The following is a 23,010-nucleotide window of genomic DNA, read 5'->3' on the forward strand; positions in this document are numbered from 1 at the left end:
TATGCTGTGATTTCATTTTAATTTGTTTCAGCTGAAAAAAATCTGAGCTTCAAAGCAAAAGAAATTACTGCTTCAAAAATTGGATTATAGTGATCAAGGGAAAGAAATACATGGAACATTGGGGGGCAGTGTGTACTGAAACAATATTGGGAAAAGGGAAATGCATATTATCTTCCCGTGACCATGAACAATGTGCTCTAACATACATAGAGAAACAAACAGTTATCATGGTATGTGATTTCAAAAGGCATGCATACTGCACTGTCTGTGTGCAATGAGAGGAAGAGGTTTTTTTACAACTTTTATACATTTCAGAAAGTTATGTGGAATTCAAGTAGTTTCCTTTCAATCTCTGGAGCCCTCTCTCTTAGTGGGTATTTCTAAGCAGCAAGTAGGGTTGTGCAAAAAAAAAAAAAAAATGGTAGATGTCAGGTTTGAGTTTTTTCAAATTGATTTTTCCCCCCAGTAAACCAAAAATAAGCCAAATACCCATACCAGTAAATATGGTTATTCAGCTTATTTTCGGCTTTCCCAAAAAATTCAAGCCCATTATCGTCAATGGGTATTTTTTGAAGCTCCGTGGGGGGGGGGGGGCATTTTTGGAGGTAGAGTCTCCAAATTTGCAGTGTGGCTGCAAGGGATTCTCCTTTGGCGGTCACCAAAGTTCATTGAACTTTGGGACAGTGCGCCCAATTTTATGGGCCTGCAAAGGGGTCGCCCCCATCCTGCAGGCATTTGCGAGCTGTCCATCAGGTTCAAAAGTTCAGTGTTGCCGTGGACTGGCAGAAAGAGGCGATTCCAGACTGGCCCCTCAAAGTCTGGGGTCTGCCTTCATTTCTGGGTTGCTTTGCATGATGTCCATGCAAATGAGCTTCCAAACAGAGGAAAAAGGCTTAAATGCAAGAGAAATAAGGCACGGAAAACATTTCTTTTGGTGGCAAACATCCTGTGAGCAGTCCTTTATTGTGGTCATGAAAAATCTGATTCAAAGAGATGGTCTCCGTGCAAAGAAAAGAAGCCTCTACTCAGGGCAACCTTCTTTTGGAAAGCAGGTTTTCATGGGGGGGAGGGGGTGATATAGGAACTGACTGAAGTCATGACAATGGGTGCTGTCTGAAGGAGATTGCTCATCCATGTGGATAAGGAAATCTCCTTCAGAAGCCTGGTGGTTTGCAGCTGCCTGGCTCTTTTTAGTTGCGGGTGTATAACCCTCCGAATGGGACTGGGTGAGCCTCATCTTTTAAATAACCCAATGTCAAATGGGCCCCAAGTATGGGGCCCTAACAAAACCAATTTTTGAAAAAGGGGAGAAAGCACAAAGCAATGCCTCTGAGCAAAGGCGAATAGCCAAACCCAAAAGCCGAATATCTATTTGGCTTTTTCAGGAATCGCCTATTCTGCTTCGGCTTTATCCCCTGGTTCAGGTGTCCGGTAAACCCAAAACCCAAAATTTACCAAAATGGCTAATTTTGGATTTATTTTCAGTTCAGGTTTATTTATATGCACAACCCTAGCAGCAAGGAGGGCATCTCTGATAATCAAAGACCCCATTCGGCATTGCAATCATGTCATTCTGATAGTAAATTTATTTTAAATTTATTTTTATTTACTTTATTTATAGCCTACCTTTCTCATTGAGACTCGAAGCAGGCTACCTAGTGTATTACAATGCAATCAAATAGCACAAGACATCTAATAAAACATGCAATAAGATTAGAATTACAAAAATGAGAAACAATGCAAATAAGTATCAGTCATGATATCTCATAAACAATGCCAAAAAATGGAATCACAAAAGTAGAAAACAATGCAGTAAGAGCAAGATAATTCATATAATAAACAGTGGAATAGCTTGTTCCCTTTATAAAAGTACCTTCCTGAATAATTCTCTGTTACACAGTTCGTGGGAGCCAGGGTTGCCAGTATGCCTGGAGGAAACCATGCTGTCCCATTAAAAATCGTGCAGTGTTTGGAAATGGCACTTGAAGCTTTTCATAGCTTGGTAAATAACCTCCCATTAAGCCTCCATTCAAGAGACAAGGCATTTTTTCCTCCAGCCCGTTGGCAAGGCTACTAGGAGACATTCCACACAGAGGGAGCAACTACAGAGTATGCACATGTATGTGCAGCTATTGACCTTTTCCATTTGCAGGGTGACTTCTTCAGAGAGCTTTGCTCAGATGAACAAAGCTGTCTCAGCAGAGCATGATGGCTTTGCAAGTGATCTTGATTAGCATTATTATTAGGGATGTGAAAAAGAAGTAAGAGTTGGATTTGGTACTTTTGTCATTTTAAAACATTAGTATCAGAATTAAACAGGAAACACATTTCTGGATGTAACTCCTCTGCCAAACAATTGGGAGGAAATTCTCACTAGAGAAATCCTCCATGCCAAATTAAAGACAGATGGCAGACTCTATCTCTGTTTTAGAGACAAGGACCCACAAAAAACTTGTGGAAACAGCCATCCCATTTTGTGCCCCTTGCTTCTCCCTTCTCTCCCACCCTCTTTCTCACTTTCTCTCTCAATCTCTCTCTCACTTTCTCTTGTTCTCCTTCCAACAAACACATAATAACTCTTTCTCTTCTCACTCCCAACACCTGTCAATCTTTCTTTCCTTCTCCTCTCTCCTCAACTGCTGTCACTGATTCTCTCTTTAGCTCTCTCTTTCTCCCCCATTTCCTACTGTCACACTCGTTCACACACACTTTGCCTCTCTTTTTCTCTGTCCACCCTCCCATCATTCTCTTTCTCTCTCTCTCTCTCTCTCACTCCCTGCCTGCCACTGACTGCAACAGTTCCACCTTTCCCCCCAACTGAAGCCCTGCCTTGAGAAGGGCAGTGCATGCAGTCCTGGCTGTTGGCAAAAGGTTTAAGATGTTTTTGTATCTCATAAAGATCTCTCTAAAAAAAATAAAATCTTCTGATATATTGTAAAAAGGCAACTTGAAGGGCACCAAATACCATCACAATGACATCACAATTTGATTTGAATAAATATCAACAGTAGGCATTTTTTGGCAGCACTGCTTGGAAGATTTCAAGAGAGTGAATCTGTCTTCCATTATTGAATTGTGAAAGGTGTGGTGTTCATCGAAAGGCAGATGCGGTAGAAATGTATTTAATAAAGGTCACTCACTGCTCAAGATTTCATATGGTACGTGACCCTCATACCTAGTTCTGATATTAACCTGCCCAATGATCTTTCTGTTCAGTATTCTCTCTTATCACACTTGTAGCATTTGCATGCCTCTTCCGTCTCTAATAGCTTTGTGCAGAAAAAGTGAACATATTTGTTGGATCCATCCCTACCTTCCTTGTATGAAAAATACAAGGTTTTGCCCTTGTTTCATGTAGGGACATTTCATTCTGTGAGACCCAGGCTGAGCAAATGATATGTTCATACAGGTTTCCCATTAATTTTCCGAACTAGAACAATCTCAGCACCTTGCATTTTGCCACTGTGAGGTGGGCCTAGAGACAAAAAAAAAATTCTGGGGAGGAAAAGTATCCCAGTGGTACCGCATACATTGTATATACACCATCCCAGTTTCAGTGCCTGGCATCTGTAGTTTTAAAAGGAACTTGTATAGCAGCCCTGAAAAATCAACCTGTCCTGAAAACTTGGACAGCTACATTCAATCATAGTAGTCAGTTCTGGCCTAGATAAAGAAATGTTCAGTAGAAGACAGCTTCATATATACTTCTTTGAAGCCATTGGTGTACTGTTATGCATTCCCCACTTCCTGGAACTGGTTGCCTGTAGATACTCATGGTCATTTTAGAATATCTGCTTTATTTATACATGTATAAGTAGAACACACATTGAGGCAATGAAGCAGTCAGTCAGGGCAGAACTATATGTCACTTCCTCTTCTCAAATGCAAACTGCTCTTATTTGGTATACACAAATATATGCCTGTCCCACCCCTCAGCTGGGTGGGATCACCTTCTTCAGAGTACTCTAATGGGTACTCTGTCTCCCAATAGTTAACCCTCACTGAGAAAAAAATCCACAGTCATTAAATAACATTAACATTATTTTGTTATAAGTCCTGGCTCCAGCCCCTTAGGCCAAACACATTCACATTGATCAGACAGTGATCTAATAATACCCTTAATTAGATTCCACATAATGCAATATGTTTTTGGTACAGGATTCTACAATGCATAGTTTCATTTCGTATTATTTTCAAGTCACTGGTTTACAGGGCAATGTGCAGAGCAATATGAAGAAAGAGAAGTCCTTGACCCAAAATACTTACAATTGTGGCTATCTACATATAGTCTGGCTAGCCTGATTTTGTCAGATCTCAGAAGCTAAGTAAGGTTGGCCCTGGTTAGTATTTGGATGGGTGACCTCCAAGGAATACCATGGTCATGATGTGGAGGCAGGCAATGGCAAACCACCTTTGAATATCTCTTGCCTTGAAAACCATATGGAGTCACTTGACGGCACACACACACACAAAGTCTAAAACAGGATCATGCATCATTTTCCTGCTAAACTCCTCTTTACTAGTTTTCAAGGACCGTAAAGACAGACATTTTTTTCAGCCGGAATGGACAGACTGTCACCTGACCTGTTCCAGAAATAAGTCGGGGAAACTGGAATATTTTGGAAGAAAAGCAGATCTAGCTCTTACTGTAGCTTATAGTGTGAATTCACCCCTAACTTAAGGCAGAAGGCAGTGGGGATTGTAGATCCTAGATGAACATAAGAAAAAATGATAGGAATCTGGGCCCATAGTACCTGTTTTCCCCATGGTTCCCAGTACCTCTATATGGTGCTTTGTACTGTCACAGTAGTTTTCAGGGCCTAAGGCAAGCTTGCTAGCGGCTCCATGCAGCCCATTCTTATGCCCTCCTCAAATTTAGGAAAAGGGGCACATAGAGGACATCAGCTGCTGCACCAGGAGCAGGCCAAAATGGATCCATTTAAGATTTATATTCCAGAGGGTTCTGTATCCTGTCTTAATTTTATCTGCAGTTCGTAGACACCAGGAGTCTAGAATCCAATGCCCCATTTAAGTTTTTATCAAATCATTACCCTAACCCCACATATCAGCAATGCCATAAATACCTGAAACTCTGGTACCTTTTAATTCTTCCTGTAAAATTCTAATGTGCACATTCTGTACATCATTAAAGTTCACCCAATAAAATAGGTAGCTTTACCTATTTTGTGCCTCTTGTTCTTTGAGGCAGATGACACTACAACCACTTGGCTTGAACACAGTTTATAAAGAGGGGAGGAAAATAAATTTGGGAGTAACATTGCTTTTCCTGTATGGCTCCTCTTAAGTTACATATTTAGTTAAGTTTTGCAAGTAGGGTTAAGGTTACACTGCTTTCATGAAAACAAGGATGGCCAAAGTAGGGGTTTTTGCCCAGACCTGGCAACCTTTGGGAGACTTACCCAGCGGGTAAGTGACATCAGTTCCGGTGTGACCTGGAAGTGACATCATTGCATAGAGGTGACACACTTTTATTTATTTTATTTTATTCCATTTCTATCCCACCCTTTCCTTACTGAGAATACTCTAGTATTCACCCAATACTCTATGGTTTACCGTAGTTTGGGGGCAAATGCTAGTGAGTCATTTGATGTGGTGACATCACATGCAGGTCATACTGGAAGAGACTTCATGGTGTCAGCCTGACACTGATGATCTTCCCATTTCCCGAGTATTTTCCTCCTGCTATCCAGGTGGACTGTGGCAGGCAGAGCTGGTGGGGGGGGGGGGAGGAGGTCTGTTGAAGCTGGAGACTTATGGATGCCAGCCTTTAGGTGGGACCTGGTGATCCCCTGGAATTACAGATCATCTGTAGATTAGGTAAAGGTCCCCTGTACAAGCATCTGGTCATTCCTGACCCATGGGGTGACGTCACATCCCGACGTTTACTAGGCAGACTTGGGTTGCGGGGTGGTTTGCCAGTGCCTTCCCCAGTCATCTTCCCTTTACCCCCAGCAAGCTGGATACTCATTTTACCGACCTCAGAAGGATGGAAGTCTGAGTCAACCTTGAACTGGCTACCTGAAACCAACTTCCGTTGGGATTGAACTCAGGTCGTGAGCAGAGCTTGGACTGCAGTACTGCAGCTTACCACTCTGTGCCACAGGGCTCTAGGGGTTTCAGGCCAGATGAGAGAAGCCCCTTTACAGCTAATTCCCATCTCTAGATTACAGAGACCAATTCCTCTAGAAAAAATGGATGCTTTGGAGGGTGGACTCTATGGCATTGTATCCCACTGTGTTCCCTCTCCTCCCCAGGCTTCACCCCCAAATCCCCAGGAGTTTTCCAACCTGGATTTGGCAACCCTACCCTCCATCCCCTGCCAGTGGCTGAGGGGACCTGGCAACCCTCTGGAGACCTGGTCTTTCTAGGCCAAAGTACTGCTGCAAAGATCATGTGAAAATCTCCAGGCCAGATGAGAGAAGCCCCTTTGCAGCTCATTCCCCAACCAGATTACCCCAGTTTCCTGGAGGGGTGATGCTGGTGAGGGACGAATTACAGTGTGGACTTCTCTCATAAAGTAACACATCACATTACCTTCATAGCAAATAGAAAGATTTGTGTTCCAGCAGTTTTGAAATCGTAGAGGTAACATGAGAAGGGGGCCTTAGTGGTCTCACAGGCTTAGCCATGTGGCTAGCATGCACTGAAAATGTGGCCTCTAGAGCTGCTTCTTAGACTAATAATTCTATAATTTGAGTTTAGTTACACTCTTGTATCCAGCAAGATGCAGACTAGGAAAGAAATCATAACTGAAATGTAGTTAAATCTTTATCTGTAGCCATAAAGCAACAGGTGGTGGGACAACTGGGATGCATTCTCAACTCAGAAATCTGAGTTATTAGTCTCATAGCACCTATGAATGTTAATAAGTATTAAGCACCTAAGTAGGCCTTTCCCTGAATTTGTGATAAAGGAATGAAATAAACGGTGGAAATTATTTCACATAACTAGTGGTTGTTCTTGGGAGAGTCTGCATTTTTTAGAAGAGTCTCATGTGAGAGGTGCTGTAAATGTTCATTTAGAATTTTAAGGACCAGGTATTACTTGCTGCTGGTAGCTTGCTCATATGCAGTCTGTGAATTGAGTATTTTCACTGCTCATTCAAGTTGGCTATTGGGAAGCTAGGCATGCCCAGTTAAGAATGAAAAGTGTATTGGATATCTTGGGAGTGCTTGAGTATTTCAGCATTTTTCTTTAATTACAGAATTGCAGAATTTAAATAAACATAAAGCCACATTGTTTTTGGAAAAAAAATGAATGGAAAGAAATAACAAAGGAAGAAAGGGAACAATTTTACCTTATTCAGCTCAGCAATTCCAATGCTTTTTTGTGTGTGCCGCCAAGTCACAGTTGACTTATGGCAGCCCCGTAGTGTTTTCAGGGCAAGAGACGTTTGGAGGTGGATTGCCATTGCCTGCTCCACATCATGACCCTGGTATTCCTTGGAGGTCACCCATCCAAATTCTAACCATGTAGTTAATTAAATCCACTGGCCACAGCCATGATGGTTGTGTGTGTGTGGTATAGTGGTTACAAGTGTCAGATAGGGTTGCCTACCTCCAGGTACTAGCTGGAGATCTCCTGCTATTACAACTAAGTATGGCATATGGAGGAACTGGGGAAAAAATTCAAAAAGCTCTTAAGAAAGGATATGGTAGGTTTCCAATACAAGAGGCAATTTTTTTAATGGAGAGTGAAATTAAATTCTATTGCTCCTTTAGTTTCATTTCTGTTTTCATTGTTTTCCTTTTTGGAAAAAGTCACAGACTGAAAATTCTGGCTATATCTGTATCTATTAAATAGATGCTGTGTCTATAACAACAAACTCAATGGCATATCTGCCAAATTATGCAAAAAACATAGTTTTTCTATGTCTGTGGACATAGGTAATACATTCCTTCTCTTATCAGTCTCCATGTTTGTTTTGCAGATTAGGATTCATTTTATATACTGCAGTCAGGGCCAGAAGGGCAAAGAGGCACATGTTGTCTACCCGGCCATCTCATTTATCTTAAGAAGTTTGATAGGTACTTCAGGAAGAAATATTGCATTATATTATGCCCCCGGTCTCTCTGGAGTAGAGCCTACAAATACAAAATATGTAGACCTATTTTTCTTGTGAATGTATAAGTGTCATATCTTTAAAGAATTAGCAGGCAATGCAAACATTTCATCAAGATGCAAGCTTGACATAGCACAGAACAGACCAAACTAATTTCCTTTCCTTTTCCACTTTTAAATAATTCTTATTTCTATTCAGTGCAATAAATAAATTATCAGCTGTTTTTAGCATTGGAGATTTGGAACCTGATCCAGAGAGAGTAGTACAGCACATGACTCTTAGAGAGCAAAAAGGATAAGAGGAGTGTGTGTCACACCTTTTTTTTTTTTTTAGCATATTCTGGGATTTATACCATTATACTCAAAACTGGACTCTGCCTTCAGGTTTAAAATATGCTTTGATCTTGCAAGGATATAATTACATTTGCATTAGTATGTCTGCATCACTAGCTACACAAAGAGCCCCACCAACCATTCTTAACACTGTCAGACTCTATATTTCATATACTAAATTTGTATGTACTCTGGTTCCTGCAATGTCCCACAAGAGGCCCATAACTCAAGATGCCAGCAATGAACATCATGCACAAACAAGCAAAAGCAACTTTGCTTTGTTCATAAAATGTTTCCCCAGAGGGAAAATGTTCATATTTCTAGCAGCTAAAATATAGAAATAGCCATGTTGCCATAGGAAAAGGTGTTACATTTAAAGCGTTACTCGATTTAGTGAACATCCAACACACAGATTGACAGTGCAGTCCTAAGCAGAGTTACACTTGTTTTGAGCCAGTTGACTCCAAGCAATTTGAAAGGGTACAGCTTTGATTAGGATTACACTATATGTCTCCTAGTGAAGAGCCTGTATTATGGATATGTAGTGATAGACATATCTGCATTCCAAACAAACCTAGGTGTTAGGGTTGCCTACTTCCAGGTACTAAAAGGAGATCTCCTGCTACCATATTTTGAACCAGAACTTTTGAACAGTTTTGAAAGGCAGCTTCATGAAGTGAATTGTATTAATCTAACCTGGATGTGATCAGAACACGGATCACCATGGCCAGGTTATGCTCTTTGAGGAACTGACATAGTTGATGTATCTTCCCAAAGGTGCTACATGCCTAGAGGAGACCTGACCTTCCAACCATATGCCAGGATCCAGCAGCACTCACAAGCTGTGAACCTGCTGCTTTGTGTGTGGGGGGGAGTTAAACCCTTCCAAGACAGGCTGATTCCTCAGTCCTCAAGTAGTTCTGTCAATAACTAACAGCATATCTTGCTTATCTGGAATTAGTTTCTGCGGATTGGCCTTCAACCATTCAATTCCTTCTCCAGTCATATGTTCAGAATGTCCACAAAACAACTAGACTCAGCAGTTAAGGAGAAACAGAGCTGATTGTCATCTGCATATCAGTGGCATCTCACTCAAAATTCCTGGAAATTTGTCCCAGTGGTTTCATGTAGATGTTAAACAGCATGGAGGAGAAGATTCTGGCAGGACCCAATAGTATAAATGTCATGGCCCAAGCATGTCTCTCAGTGTTACCTCCTCGAAACCGAAAACCAAGGCAGAGCAGAACCAGAACATGGTACTCCCCACTCCCAACCTAGCCAGCCCCTCTAGAAGGATACCATACTTGATTATATCAAAACCCACTAAGAAGTCCAGGAGACTCAACAGTTTGTACCTCCCTTGTCACTCTCCTATGGAAGGTGATCAGTTAGGGTGACCAAGGTCATTTCCTTCGCAAGGCCTCAATATGGATTATAATGGGTCCAAATTTTTGGTTCTCTCTGTTGCAGAAGCCCAAAGCCATCAGATGTTGTACTTGTGTACACTGTTCTTTTTAAAACTAAAAATAATGTCTACTATATCATTAATTATACAGTCTGTATAATCCCATGGCATGTGTAGTAGGACATGGTCAATTGCTTTGAAAATTGCCAGTAGATAATGAGTTGTATCATGCAAATATTCTGCCCAAGTCTTGATATTACCAGTAACATTCTATCTACCCTGTTCTCTTCTGGGAACATGTGTGAGGCCAGAAAGTCTGTTCAGGTTCAGGTGTGTTTTGACTTGCTTATGAAGCCTTATGAGAATATAGTGTATTGTAATTAAAGAAGTTAATTAAGATGTAATTTCCCAAAAATGTAAGCTCCGTATAAACTGTAATATGATGATTGTTTATGTTTCTGTGTTTTTATGATTGTTTGTTTGTAAAAAGAAATAAAAAAAATTAAAAATCTGAACCGAAAATCAAACTAAGCCTTTATTGATCCCAAATAAATACAGTCCAGGCTGATTTGACTCATATTTAGGGTTGCCAACCTCCAGGTGGTGGCTAAAGATTTCCCACTATTACAACTGATCTCCAGGCAATAGAAATCAGTTCCCCTGGAGAAAATGGCCACTCTAGCAATTGGACTCTATGGCATTGAAGTCCCTCCCCTCTCCAAACCCCACCCTTCTAAGACTCCACCCCAACAATCTCCAGGTATTTCCCAACCCAGAGCTGGCAGTTTTTCTCATATTTTAAGCCATAGCAGAAACAAGTGACGTAATCTATGCTGGGCATATAGTAGTAGCTCTGATTAAACTCCACATCCATGATTTGTTACTGGAAAGAGAACAACTTTCTAAAGAGGTTACAACTTTAATAAGGTATCATGAGGAACACTGTCTCTTTTGGCTTGCTAAGTGAGATGGTAGAGTGGGCTGCCTTATGCCAAGACGTGCCATCCTGGCAAATGAGACATGTTGTGTTTCTTGTCCCTTAATTCTTCTGCTTGAACTTTGTGCATGTGTGTTGCAAACATGCCAAAACATTACAGGAACAAAAAACTGGGGCAAATAAGGAATCAACCGAAAGAAAAAAGAAGAAGATGCAATTAGGGGCAGTGGTGCAGAACTCAGTTTAAGAGTGCCAGCATCTAATGCAATCCAGGAGGCTATTGAACAAACACAGTTCTCTAGATGGAAAGAAATCTACCCTTTGCAGTTTGCATGCTTATACTCTCCTTTCATATATAGCTTAATTTTCTACCAATGTTTTATATTCATAGACTACATCATGTCAGCATACTGTTACTCACTCAGGATACTGTGGAATGACACAGAAGGCTGCAACTGTCTGATAACTTAATGGATGTTGGGATGAATAAGAATACATTACAAAATGCTGCAGGGATTTCTGGGATGGCCACCTTGGTTGTAGTGTGTCTCAGTGGGGGGGGGGTGAGTGCCATATAAATAACAAAGCAAAAAGGAGATTTCTGCAGTATGGGCTTTTATTTAAATGCAGTTTTAAAAATGTCACAAATAAGCCTCATATTTATCCAGGAATTACTTCCACTTTCAGTTAACTATATGCATTTTTTATAAATGTCAAATGAAAGGAAACTGCAGGTGCTGGTAGTGCTAGGGTTGCTAGCTCTGGATCGGAAAATACCTGGAGATTTGGGGGGTGGAGCCTGAGGAGGGTGGGGTTTGGGGAGGGGAGGGACTTCAGTGGGGTATAAACCCATAGAGTCCACCTTCCAAACTGGCCATTTTCTCCAGGTGAACTGATCTCTGTCGCCTGGAGATCAGTTGTAATAGCGGGAGATCTCCAGCCACTACCTGGACATAGTAGGAAGAAGACACCAATGTACTAGTACCACAAGGTTTTGAAATCAGCCCAGATGCGAAAATTATTAACAAAGTGCAAACATTTATATAAATAGCTACACACATGCAACACTAAGCATAAACTAATCTATTATATACAATCCATGAACTATCCTAATACACATATATACACATAGACACTTAGACAAAAGTTTTTGTACAGTCCTTAATAGTCAAGTTTTGTGTAAAGAGTGGTTACGCAAAGGATCCCATGAAGTGGAGCCACAGAAAAGCGGGGATATGGCCGTGTCGATTTCTTCTCTTAATCTCTTCCTCAGTCCCCCAATATTCATTTACTTTTTAAAGCTCACTACTTCCATATTTCGACTGCTATTTTTAATGCTGTTATCTGGATAGTCAGCAAGTTCCACGTAGGGATACAAGTTACACATAGGGATACCGAGCTGAGGTCAGAGGGCAAGTGGGAGCTAAACTGGGCATCAGCCAGGCCTGGAGAGAGCAAGCTTTCGAGCCTTGGATATCCTCTTCTCAACAACTGCCCATACAAGTGCCTTTTCCATTGTGGCCTCCACCTTATGGAATGGCCTGCTTGAGATGGTCAGGAAGGCTCCCACTCTCCTGGCTTTCCACAAATGATGCAAAACTGAATTATTCGAGGGTTTTCTACACAGGCAATAGAGTTGCACTGTACTAAGCATTTATAGTTGCTTGGATAAATTATTAGGGACTGTGGTCTATACTAGAGTGTGTAGCTTGCTGAAACTAGGATTCCAGTATGGAATATTTGCATCATTTAACATGTCATGTTAACACTTATCCTTTGCTTCAGTTCTGTTTTTAGACTTCTGGTTGGTTCTACAACTTTAATACCTATTGCATTGTTCACTGAATGTCCCATCCTGTCAATTGTATTGTCTCACTGTGTTGTAATCCACCTTGAGTCCAAGCGAGAAAGGCAGACTATAAATAATGTAAACAAACAAATAAATAAATACTGGCATCAAGTGTAATCCTCAGAAGATGGACCTCTTCTGTCACATGGAGGGAACAGGAAAAGCTGTTCCATTAAATAACTGGCTGTTGAGATAGGGTTGCCAGGTGCCTGTTAATGGAAGGCAATTGCCCGCCAATTAACAGACCTGCCCACCACCCCTCAGCTGGCCGGCAGGGGAAACAGGCCAGCTAAAGGGGGGGCGCACAATCCCTACAGGCGCATGGCGTGGCATGGCAAAATAATGTCCCCTCCAAGATAATCCCAGAAGCAACTTCTGGGTTTGACGGGGATGCTCTAGCACATTGCTCCAAAAACTCTATGGTTTCCATAGATTTTTTAAAGGGGTGTGCTAGAGTGTCTCCATTGCTTCCAGGTTTACCCTGGAAGGGACATTATTGCGTGTGCACACTGCATACTTGCAAATCACCCTGCCCTCAAAGCTCCCGCTGATGGCAAGGGGGGTCTGGCAACCCTATGTTGAGAGGAAGAAAGGCTAGTCTCAACTCCCATCTTGGTTGTAGCTGACTTTAAGATTTATCATTCAGTTCAGTACTCTGTGTTTCTCCAGCATGTTTGCAAGGTATTAAGTCTCCTGTGGGTGATACATAGGGCAAACAGCTCTTGTAATTCAGAGACAGTGAAATATCTGTCAGAATATTGACTTATATCTGGTTGTAGGGACTGTAAACTGACTTGTAAGCCAAGAAATATAGGCTATAAATAGAACAACTGTCTTATTAATTAAGCAATGAACAAACAGTGATGGGGTGAACAAGAATGGTGAATCTCTAGTGGGTATAGCTGGCAACAGGCAGATATGTCAAAGAAGTCACCTCTTCTGTCTTTATGGAGATCAGAATGGAATCTGTAACATTTTATTTTAGCACTTTATTTATTGAATATTTTGTTAAATGTTTATTTAACCTTTTATTTATTTATTTGGATCCCATTTCCATCTGCATGTCTTCCAGGAAGTTCTAAAATTAAAACATAAACAATTATATTATACAATCAATACAGAATATCACATAAATTGCTAAAAGCACAGGGGAATATACTCTTAATATCTCTTAGAAGTTCCTTGTGTTCTCAGCCTTCTAGCTTTTTCTTCCCAGCAGGCAACTCCAGGTGGGCCTGGTGATCTCCCAGAATTACAACTGATCTCCAGCCTACCAGATCAGTTCTGCAGAACCGTCTTGGATTACCTTCAGCTGCATGGCAGCTGCGGGGAATGGCTTTTTCAAAAAAATAATGGCTTTTAAAAAATAAAGGAGAGCCCATTTAGGCTCAGAACCCCACTGCAGAGGGAGGAAGGGCTCCTGCCTCCCCCTGTGCCAAAACAGTGCTGTGGAGGGAGTTACTTCCCAATTTTTGCTGCTCCATGTGCACAGAATGGTCCACATGGAGCATTAAAAATGGGAAAACGATTTCCCCCTTCAGCACTGTTTCAGCAGGGGAAAATGGATTTGCGGGGGGGCTTCCTCCCACTGCTGTGGTGTTTCCCTTTCTTTTTTTTAAAGTAATTCTTCAGACTCGAAGAATAGAATTCATGGCCAGTAACTACTTAAGAGAGAACAGGTACGAACAGTTTAATAGATGGTATCTGACACCAGTGGATATTAAAAGGATGAATAAAAATGCAGATAGCCATTGTTGGAAATGCAAAACAATTGATGGTACTTATTTTCATATTTGGTGGTCTTGTAAAAAAGTTAAGAAATTTTGGATTGAAATACATCAAAAAATGCAGAAGGCATTAAAAGCTTGCTTTCCTCTAGACCAAGAGTCAATGTTATTGGGATTTGGGAATAGCACCGATAGAATTGGGGAAAAACAATAGAGAACTTTTCAATTATATGACAATGGCAGAGTTGTCTTGGCATCAATGTGGAAGCAAGAAGAAATCCCAGAGGAGGAGATGATGATGATGATGATGATGATCTTCTTCTTCTTCTCCTCCTCCTCCTCCTCCTCCTCCTCCTCCTAGTTTGTAATAGTACTGCAGTTTTCAGACATCATCCAGAAGACAATGCACAGTGTTTTGAGGAAACCTTTGCTCGTTTTATTGTTTTAACATCTGGTTATTTGAAAATGTAAGGATTAAGCAACCCCATGTATAGTTACTGTGATCTCAGGTGATAGTAAATAACAGGGGTGGGGAACCTTTTTTCTGCCAAGGGCCATTTGGATATTTGTAACATCATTCACGGGCCATACAAAATTAAAAATTAGCCTGCTATATTTGGTCAAACATTTAACCAAGAGGCACGACCGGAGACAGCTCTGAGTGTCTGCCACGTAGAGCAACTCACTTTTGAGCTCTGCTGTCCCCAGCTGGGCCCAAGATATTCAGGCAGGGCAGCATCCTTCTGAGCTAGAGATCTTCCAGGACCCATGAAGGGTCAGACCAAATTATTTCGTGGGACTTATATGGCCCCTGGCCTGAGGTTCCCCACCCCTGGTATATAAAATCCTGCAAGATGTCAGATTTATTTCAGCCTCTACATAGTATTAATACTTATCCTTGCCTTTGGAAACACAGAACTAATATGGCACACTTCAGAGATATGTAGTGAAGGACATATGTCATATAACTTTGTAAGTCCATTAACACAGGGAATATCTAATATTGAGAGTTTAGATAATATGTAAGACTAAAACATCATCTTTGTGGAGGTAAATTTGCCCTAATTATCCTTTCACTTTGAGAAACAGACCAGTTGTGTGTGTGTGTGTGTACCTATCTATCTATCTAGCAAGGTTTTCGTTGTTTATTTATATAAATCTGGCTTCATTTTTTCCCTTCTGTTTTCCCCCCTAAAGCCTTATTTGGCTGACCTGATTATTCCCATGTCTTCCATTAGCTGAATTTAACCAGCCTTGTGAAATAAATAATAGAACTATTTAAGGTTCTCCTGCTTGAATAACCCCCAACAAATTGTATGGAAGAATTTTGTCACAATGCATCCAGATAACAGATACCAGATGACAGCCCTGCTTTTGCCATAGCCCATTTCCAAGGCTAGGGATTTGCTGGAGCCTTAGAGATATGCTACTGGTGTGAAAACATGTGCTATTTTCAGAACACCGTGTCAGAACAAACAGAAAGAGGTTTTTTTTTGGGGGGGGGGTCATATTTCAAGCAATTTATAGCAGCACACTGCTCTTTTATTAGATACAAAGCTGTCAACACTTGTTTCCATGTGCTACTATATTTAAATTTCAAGAGGTTAAGGATGCAATCCTAAGCACGCTTAATAAGTAGTATACTACCCAGGTTTTAATTGGATTTACTTCTGAGTAAAGATGCATATGATGGGAGGTGAGTGTGCTACAGATGCTGTTCTGCATCTCTGTAGCAAAGGAAGTTTTTAATGTGGCTATCTTAAAACAAAATTAGCTTATGAGTTGTCTCTATACAGCAGAGTGTATACTTTTCCCACAATTATTTCTGCTAATGGCAGGCATGGGCAAGTGATAGGGTTGTGCAAAAAAATCAGTAAATTTTGGGTTTGGGTTTATTGGGCACGATTTTTTTTAGTAAACCTGAAATAAGCCGAATAACCATACAGGTAAATGGGTATTTCGGCTTTACTTCTGAGTTTCCTGAAAAAATTTGGGTCCATTATAGTCTATGGGGATTTTTTTCCAAAGCGCCTGTGGCATTTCTGGAGGCTGAGTCACCAAATTTGCAGCATAGCTGCAAAGGACTCTCCCTAGATGGACAATGAAGTTTGGGGAAGTTTGGGATAGGGGGCCCAATTTTTTGGGGTCACCCCCATCCTCCACGCATTTGTGAGCCGAGCTGTCCATCGGTTTTCAGGTTCAGAAGTTCAGTGTTGCCGTGGTCTGGTGGAAAGAGCCGATTGGCAGGCTGGTGCCTCAAAGACTGGGAGCCCTGTTCATATCTGGCATGATGTCCATGCAAATTAGCTTCCAAACAGAAAACATTTCTTTTGGTGGCAAATGACAGCCTGTGAACTGTCCTTTATCATAGTCATAAAAAAAAATCTGATTTCAAGAGATGGTCATAGTGCAGAGAAACAAAGCCACTCTTCGGGTCAACTTCAGTTTGAGAGCAGGTTTTCTTGGGGTGTGTGGGGGGTGATATCAGAGCCAGCTGAAGTCATGACCAAGACAACTCTTGTGAAGAGGATTTCTCATCCACACAGTTGAGGAGTCTTCTTTAGAAGCCTGATAAGCAGCTGTAGAAGCTGGTGTTTTTTAGTTGGAGGGTATATCCCTCTGGATGGGACTGGGCGAGCCCCATCTTTTAAAAAAGACTCTTACAGACTAGTTTGGTCAGACCAAGTTGGCTCCAATTACACACACCCTACCTCAAAAGGGCTCAACTATGGGCCCCTAACTAAACCAGTCAAAGATAGAAAAATGGGAGAAAACACAGAGCCGTGCATCTGAGCAAAAGCGGATAGCTGAAACCTGGAAAAGCCAAATATCTATTTGGCTTTTCGGGAATCACCTACTTGGCTTCGGGTAGATTCCCAGGTTTTGGTATTCAGCCAAAATGAAACCCAAATATTGCTGAAACAGCTAATTTCAGGTTTATTTTCAGTTCAGGTTTATTGATATGCACAGCTCTAGCACGTGATTAGCATTTGATGAAACTGTGGATAGAAGTGAGCAGCATGTACATATCTGCTCTTTTAAATTCAGTGTTTCAAATTCAATACAATCTGCAGAGGAAGGCTATGGCAAACCACCTCTGTTTCTCATTTGCCTTGAAATCCCCTCACTGGTATCACCATAAGTCAGCTGCGACTTGATGGCACTTTATACACACACAATGCATGTGAAAGTTCAGTCATTGAATAGATAGATCCTTGAGCTTTCCCTCACCTTGGATACTCAGACTGATTATATAGACAGGACCTCTGCCTGTGAAAAGTTCCCCAAGCTTGTGGCAGCATGGTGAGGGAAGCACCAGCACACCAAAGGTTCTTAGCTTACTCCTGGACATCAGGGATATGGGACATGATGGGCCTCCTGGACCTGTATGTTACTGCTTCCTGGGTCTGAGATGAGCCCTTGAAGCATTGTCACAAGGGCTTTGCTTGAACCTAGCTAGCAAAAGCATGGGAGGAGACATTGGGTGAACTTTGACTTGGGCAACAAAATACCTTCTGCCTGTCAACTAGTTCATTGATATGCTCTCCCTTCTGTATGTATGTTTAACTGAGCATATCATACTTGGTAATGTTTGTAAATGTACTGCAATCTTAATACAATGTATATGTCCCCACAGGAACTTGAAAAGGTAAAGGTACCCTGTGCAAACCGGTACCGGGTCATTCCTGACCCATGGGGTGACGTCACATCCCAACGTTTACTAGGCAGACTTTGTTTATGGGGTGGTTTGCCAGTTCCTTCCCCAGTCATCTTCCCTTTACCCCCAGCAAGCTGGGTACTCATTTTACCGACCTCGGAAGGATGGAAGGCTGTGTCAACCTTGAGCCGGCTACTTGAAACTGACTCCCGTCGGGATCGAACTCAGGTCGTGAGCAGAGCTTGGACTGCAGTACAGCAGCTTACCACTCTGCGCCACGGGGCTCCTTCACAGGAACTTAACCATGTTGAAATGCCCTGATCTTTATTATAACTTGCAGACTTTGAAAAAAGAGAGCACTAGGCAGCTGACTGAGAATGCAGTTATCAAAGAGGATTTGCAGCGCAATCCAATGGATTTAGAAGGGCGTAACTCTGTTTAGGATCACATTGTTAGTATCTTCCTACTTTTATGGTTTGGTAGTCATGTGGTGCTCCTCAGTTCAAGTTTCTCCTTTGCTCCAATAATGTACAAGAAATGAAGATTAAACTGGGTTCTAAGATTGCTGGCGCTGTCGGCTCCTCTAGCAATTCTGTTGCTACTTCAGGACTCCTCCTGCAGGAAACCAGATAATACTGCAATTTTGACTTGCAAAAAAAAAGCACAGATGGGTTAGGGAAAAACCTTTCTATATATTCAATTTCCAGTTCCTTGTTTAATGCATACTATTGACTGGATTGTGGAAGAATAAATGCATAATACATTGTGCATTCTAAAGGAAAAAGGCATGTGTGCCTCAGCACATCTGCTTCCTTCTGATTTATTTCAAATTTATTGGCCTGCTTTGTGACTCCCTCTTTTTCTGTCCCTGAAGATTTACCTGTCTCCTAATATCATTTTGCAATTTCCATCAGCGGCCATGTCATTCATATTATACTATAAACTCAGCACTTTGGATATAGATTTATATTGATTCCAAAGCTAAGTAGAATAAATGTGTGTTCGATAGCCATTCAGCCATGGGTGTAATCATGCAAGGTGTGTGTGAGAGGTGGTGGGACAGACCTTGTCAACTAAATCCCACTCCTTCACTAAGCCTCCAGTGAAAGCAAGCTTCTGACTCAATTCCATTGGTGTGAATACTGAACGAACTTTGTCCCAGACCCCAGCACACACTCCTTTTCCTTAAAGCTGAATTTTCCAGTTACTCTACTGCATTTTGAGATGAATCCTGGAAAGGAATCATACAGAGTGATCTTGTAACGTTTCAACTGTAGCATTTCAGGAAGCAAGTTAGAAAGGGGGGGCTTATTTTTAATGCATCCACACACAGCAAGCTCTCCACATGTCATATACCAGCACATCAGTCCAGAATGGTTTAGCATAGCCCCCCTCTCCTATCTGCTACTTAAAGGCATATGCAGGGGGCTTTTTAGCTGCAATCGACAATGGTACAGTCCAGAATTCTAGATGCATAAATATACTAAGTAAGTAAGTAGCTTCAGTCTTCTACATCACTCTCTGTAATGTGGACAGCTTTTAGCAAACCTGTCTGCAGTGGTTATATTCTAAATTGAACCAAACAAATGCCAGACATTTATGTACCAAGCATGGATATTAGGCCGTGTGCAAACTAATGCCTCAAATAGCCTTATTTGCATTCAAGAGTTGTGTATGAATTTGTAAGTAAGCAAAAATTGAAGCTTTAAAGGTATTATGCATATTTATTTCTCCTTCCATGTCATGTATGGTTTGATCAAGTGTAGACAGCCACTACACCAGTTGGTCTATAACAATGATGAGCTATACCCACAGGGATGTCAAACTGTAGGCTTTTTATGGTGGTTGTTTAACTTGGCTGGTCATGGGGCTATGATACCACACGACATTCCTTCTTTTTAGTCTAATGGGAATAGCGTGGATTGTTTTCACGTGCTTCGAGGAGCAAATGTCAACACAGGGTGTAAAAAAAACCTCTCCATAATTTGAGAATTGGTGTTGCAAACTTCAAATACTGTTTTTGGCCACAGAAACACTGTTTTTAGCCACATGAGAGCACTTCTTTTAAACTGTGAATGGACTAACCTAAAATTGTTGGGAGTAGCATTGCCCCCATACTCCAGGAATAAAGGCAAAAGACCACAGTATTGGATGAACTAAAGGTTATACTTCATTAATTCCAAGTTGAACTGCAACAACTTAAATCATTACCCTTCACAAATACATGGAGTGGGTAACCTGCCTGTTGAGACTAGCCCCAGAACTTACCTCTAGTCAATGCAAGGTCCAAACTACAGATCAGTGTTCCCACTACTCCTGCTCTTCATCACCTGTACTGATTTAATTCATTTGTGCCTCACCTTTTCTCTATTTTATCCTCACAACAACCCTGTGAGGTAGGCTAGGCTGAGAGTGTGACTAGCCCAAAGTCACCAAGCGAGCTTTAATGGTAGAGTGGGGATTCAAATCTGGGTCTCCCAGATACTGGTCCGACACTCTTAACCACTACACCACACTGGCTCACCACAGCTAAAAGCTGTGCAGAGGAGGCCTTCCCAGGGTAGCTAAAACCCTGCAACTGGTCTCCTTCTCTCTTTTTTTTGGCAGCTGGCTATTTTTTAAAATATCTCTTAGCTTTTATTGAGTAATTGAGATATTTCTCTGTTCTTTTTGCTGAAACTGGCTTTATTTCAGTATTTATGTAGTGGCTGTGTTCATTTTGTGGGGTTTATAATAGTTACTGTGCAGCTATGTGGGAATTTTTGGGGAGCTTTTTTTAGTAATTTTAATTTTTTTAATGAATTGTTATATTGTGTTTGGTTTTGACTAATTTTTACTGTTGTTAATTGTCTTGATCAAATTTTGTGGAGAGGCAATGTATATATTTTTTAAAATGGGAGAACGCAAATTTTGTATGAGGGCCCCCCAGAGATAATCTTTGATAGTCGGCCCACAATGTATCATGGAAGGCCTGAGGACCAGAATACCATCTTTGACTAAGATTTAGAGGTGATTTATGTACTAGTAACAATTATTCATCTGGTTGGCAGGGTTTGAAAGAGCTATGGGGTGTTCCAGTTTTGAATGTTCAACTTCTATTTCATTTCTTTGCTAAGAAGCAAAGGTTCCAGACTTACCTGGAGCCAGCTTTGGTGTCCGGGGCGGGGGCGGAGAGCGGCAGAGTTGCTTCGCTCTCCTGATATCGCCCCCTCCCCTCCTTTCACGGGGGCTCACCTGACTGGGCTAGGGAGCCGATTGCCCCCGACCAATTGGGCGGGGGCGGGAGGCTGTCGCGAGGCAGGGGAGGCTTGGCTCGGCTCCCTCCCCCACTGCACATGTCCCGGCGGCTCCCGCCCGTTGCCTCAGTCTGTCCCTAGTTTTGGCCCACCCTCCCTCCCTAAGGGCTTTAGGTGTTGATGTTATGCTATATTTGTCACAACTAAGGCGGTTTGCGCATGGGGCTGGATGGGTTTTGATGGGGGGAAGTGGCCTGCGTGCCTCTTCCCCCAACTGGGGGACCCCAATAAGGGGTTTTGGGGGAGGCCAAGGCGTTGAGTTGCCGCATAGGGGGCGGCAGGTTTGGCCTCTACCTGAGTGACGGGGGAACACCAAGTGGCGCAAGCCCATGTGTATCCCACATACCGTTATCCTCTACTACTCCCAGCAGGACCGCTGGGAGTTCAGGCCGCATCAGTTCGCAACGGGCCGGCTGATGCCCCCATCCAGCCTTCCCATGCTTCGCCAATGCGTCAATAACACTGTTGCCATTAATTTTAGTTGTGGCCATAATTTTCCAATATAAAATGTTTTCCAATAAAATACTGTTCTTTTTTATAATAAAATTGTTATACGTTTATTAAAGATGAGTAGTAGTAAATTATATATTCAGTTCTCAGCCTAATAGCCCTTGGACAGCAAATTAACCTGCCAGCATGGTGTAGTAGTTAAGAACAGTGGTTTGGAGTGGTGGACTGTGATCTGGAGAACCAGGCTTGATTCCCTGCTCCTCCACATGAGCGGTGGACACTAATCTGGTGAACTGGATTTGTTTCCCCATTCCTACACATGAAGCCAGCTGGGTGACCTTGGGCTAGTCACACTCTCTCAGCCCCATCTCAGCCCTCACAGGGTGTTGGTGATTGTAAGCCGGTTTGATACTTCCTTAAGTGGTAGATAAAGACAGCATATAAAAGCCAGCTCTTCTTCTTTCAGCTCCTATTAGTTTTTGCCTATGAGTAAAATATTTCAGTTTTCCTCTATCTTTTCCCCTCTTTTGGTCACAGAATATGCATATTTCTGAAGACACTCTGGAAACAGACATCAGAGGATTTGGATCGTTGCTTTGTAACTGATGCCCTTCTGGTTGACTCTGGCTTACAATTCTAGAATTTGGAAGAGCTGTGACCATCAATATCATGACTTATGGTAGCTGGCATCACACGAAATTTCAGCAGGTAGGTTATTACACAGCATGAAATGATGTAAATTATTTTTTAATTGCTCTCTCTCTCTCTCTAGCTTGTACTGCGTTGAATTTTCATAAGATATGATTTTCTCTGCAAAAGTTGTCATTTCTAGGTGGGTGAAAATGTCCACAAAAACATCTATATCTTTTGTTCTTGTATAGAAATTTTCACGCCTGTTTGCAACTATTGTACTCTTCTTCAGCTGCTGCTTTGCTTTTAAGGAAGACAGAATGCCTCCCTGTTGCTCAGGCAACCAGGCCGATGCTCCCTGCCTTGCCAGTCAACAATGGCAATCGCATTGCTCAATGGAGCAGTGCAGCAAGTCTTTTGGCCCAGTCCAGCTCTAATAATATATAGTTATTTTGCATGACTTGTTGAGGCAGAATTTGGATGGGGATGCACATGTAAGCGTGACTCTCCAGTCAACTAAATATCACACTAGTTAAAATGGTGATGCGTTTCCTCTAACTCCTGAGAACCACTCCCTGCCAACAGTTTCTCACTCTTTTGCAAAGAAATGCAAAAAAAAAAAATCATTAAAAAGAAAGAGGAG

General features: G+C 41.8%; 1 protein-coding gene across 5 annotated transcripts in view; it reads left to right on the top strand.

Moving 5' to 3' along the window:
* Positions 1–23,010, top strand: part of DAB1 (DAB adaptor protein 1) — a 761,363-nt gene that overhangs the window by 155,772 nt on the left and 582,581 nt on the right. For all 5 annotated transcript variants that reach the window (XM_056844015.1, XM_056844020.1, XM_056844017.1 and 2 more), the window contains exon 2: positions 22,275–22,445. The gene's annotated coding sequence lies outside the window, so the exon portion shown is untranslated. The remainder of the gene's footprint in view (positions 1–22,274; positions 22,446–23,010) is intronic.

The sequence above is a fragment of the Euleptes europaea genome, chromosome 2, assembly GCF_029931775.1.
Source record: "Euleptes europaea isolate rEulEur1 chromosome 2, rEulEur1.hap1, whole genome shotgun sequence".
Lineage (NCBI taxonomy): Eukaryota > Metazoa > Chordata > Lepidosauria > Squamata > Sphaerodactylidae > Euleptes > Euleptes europaea.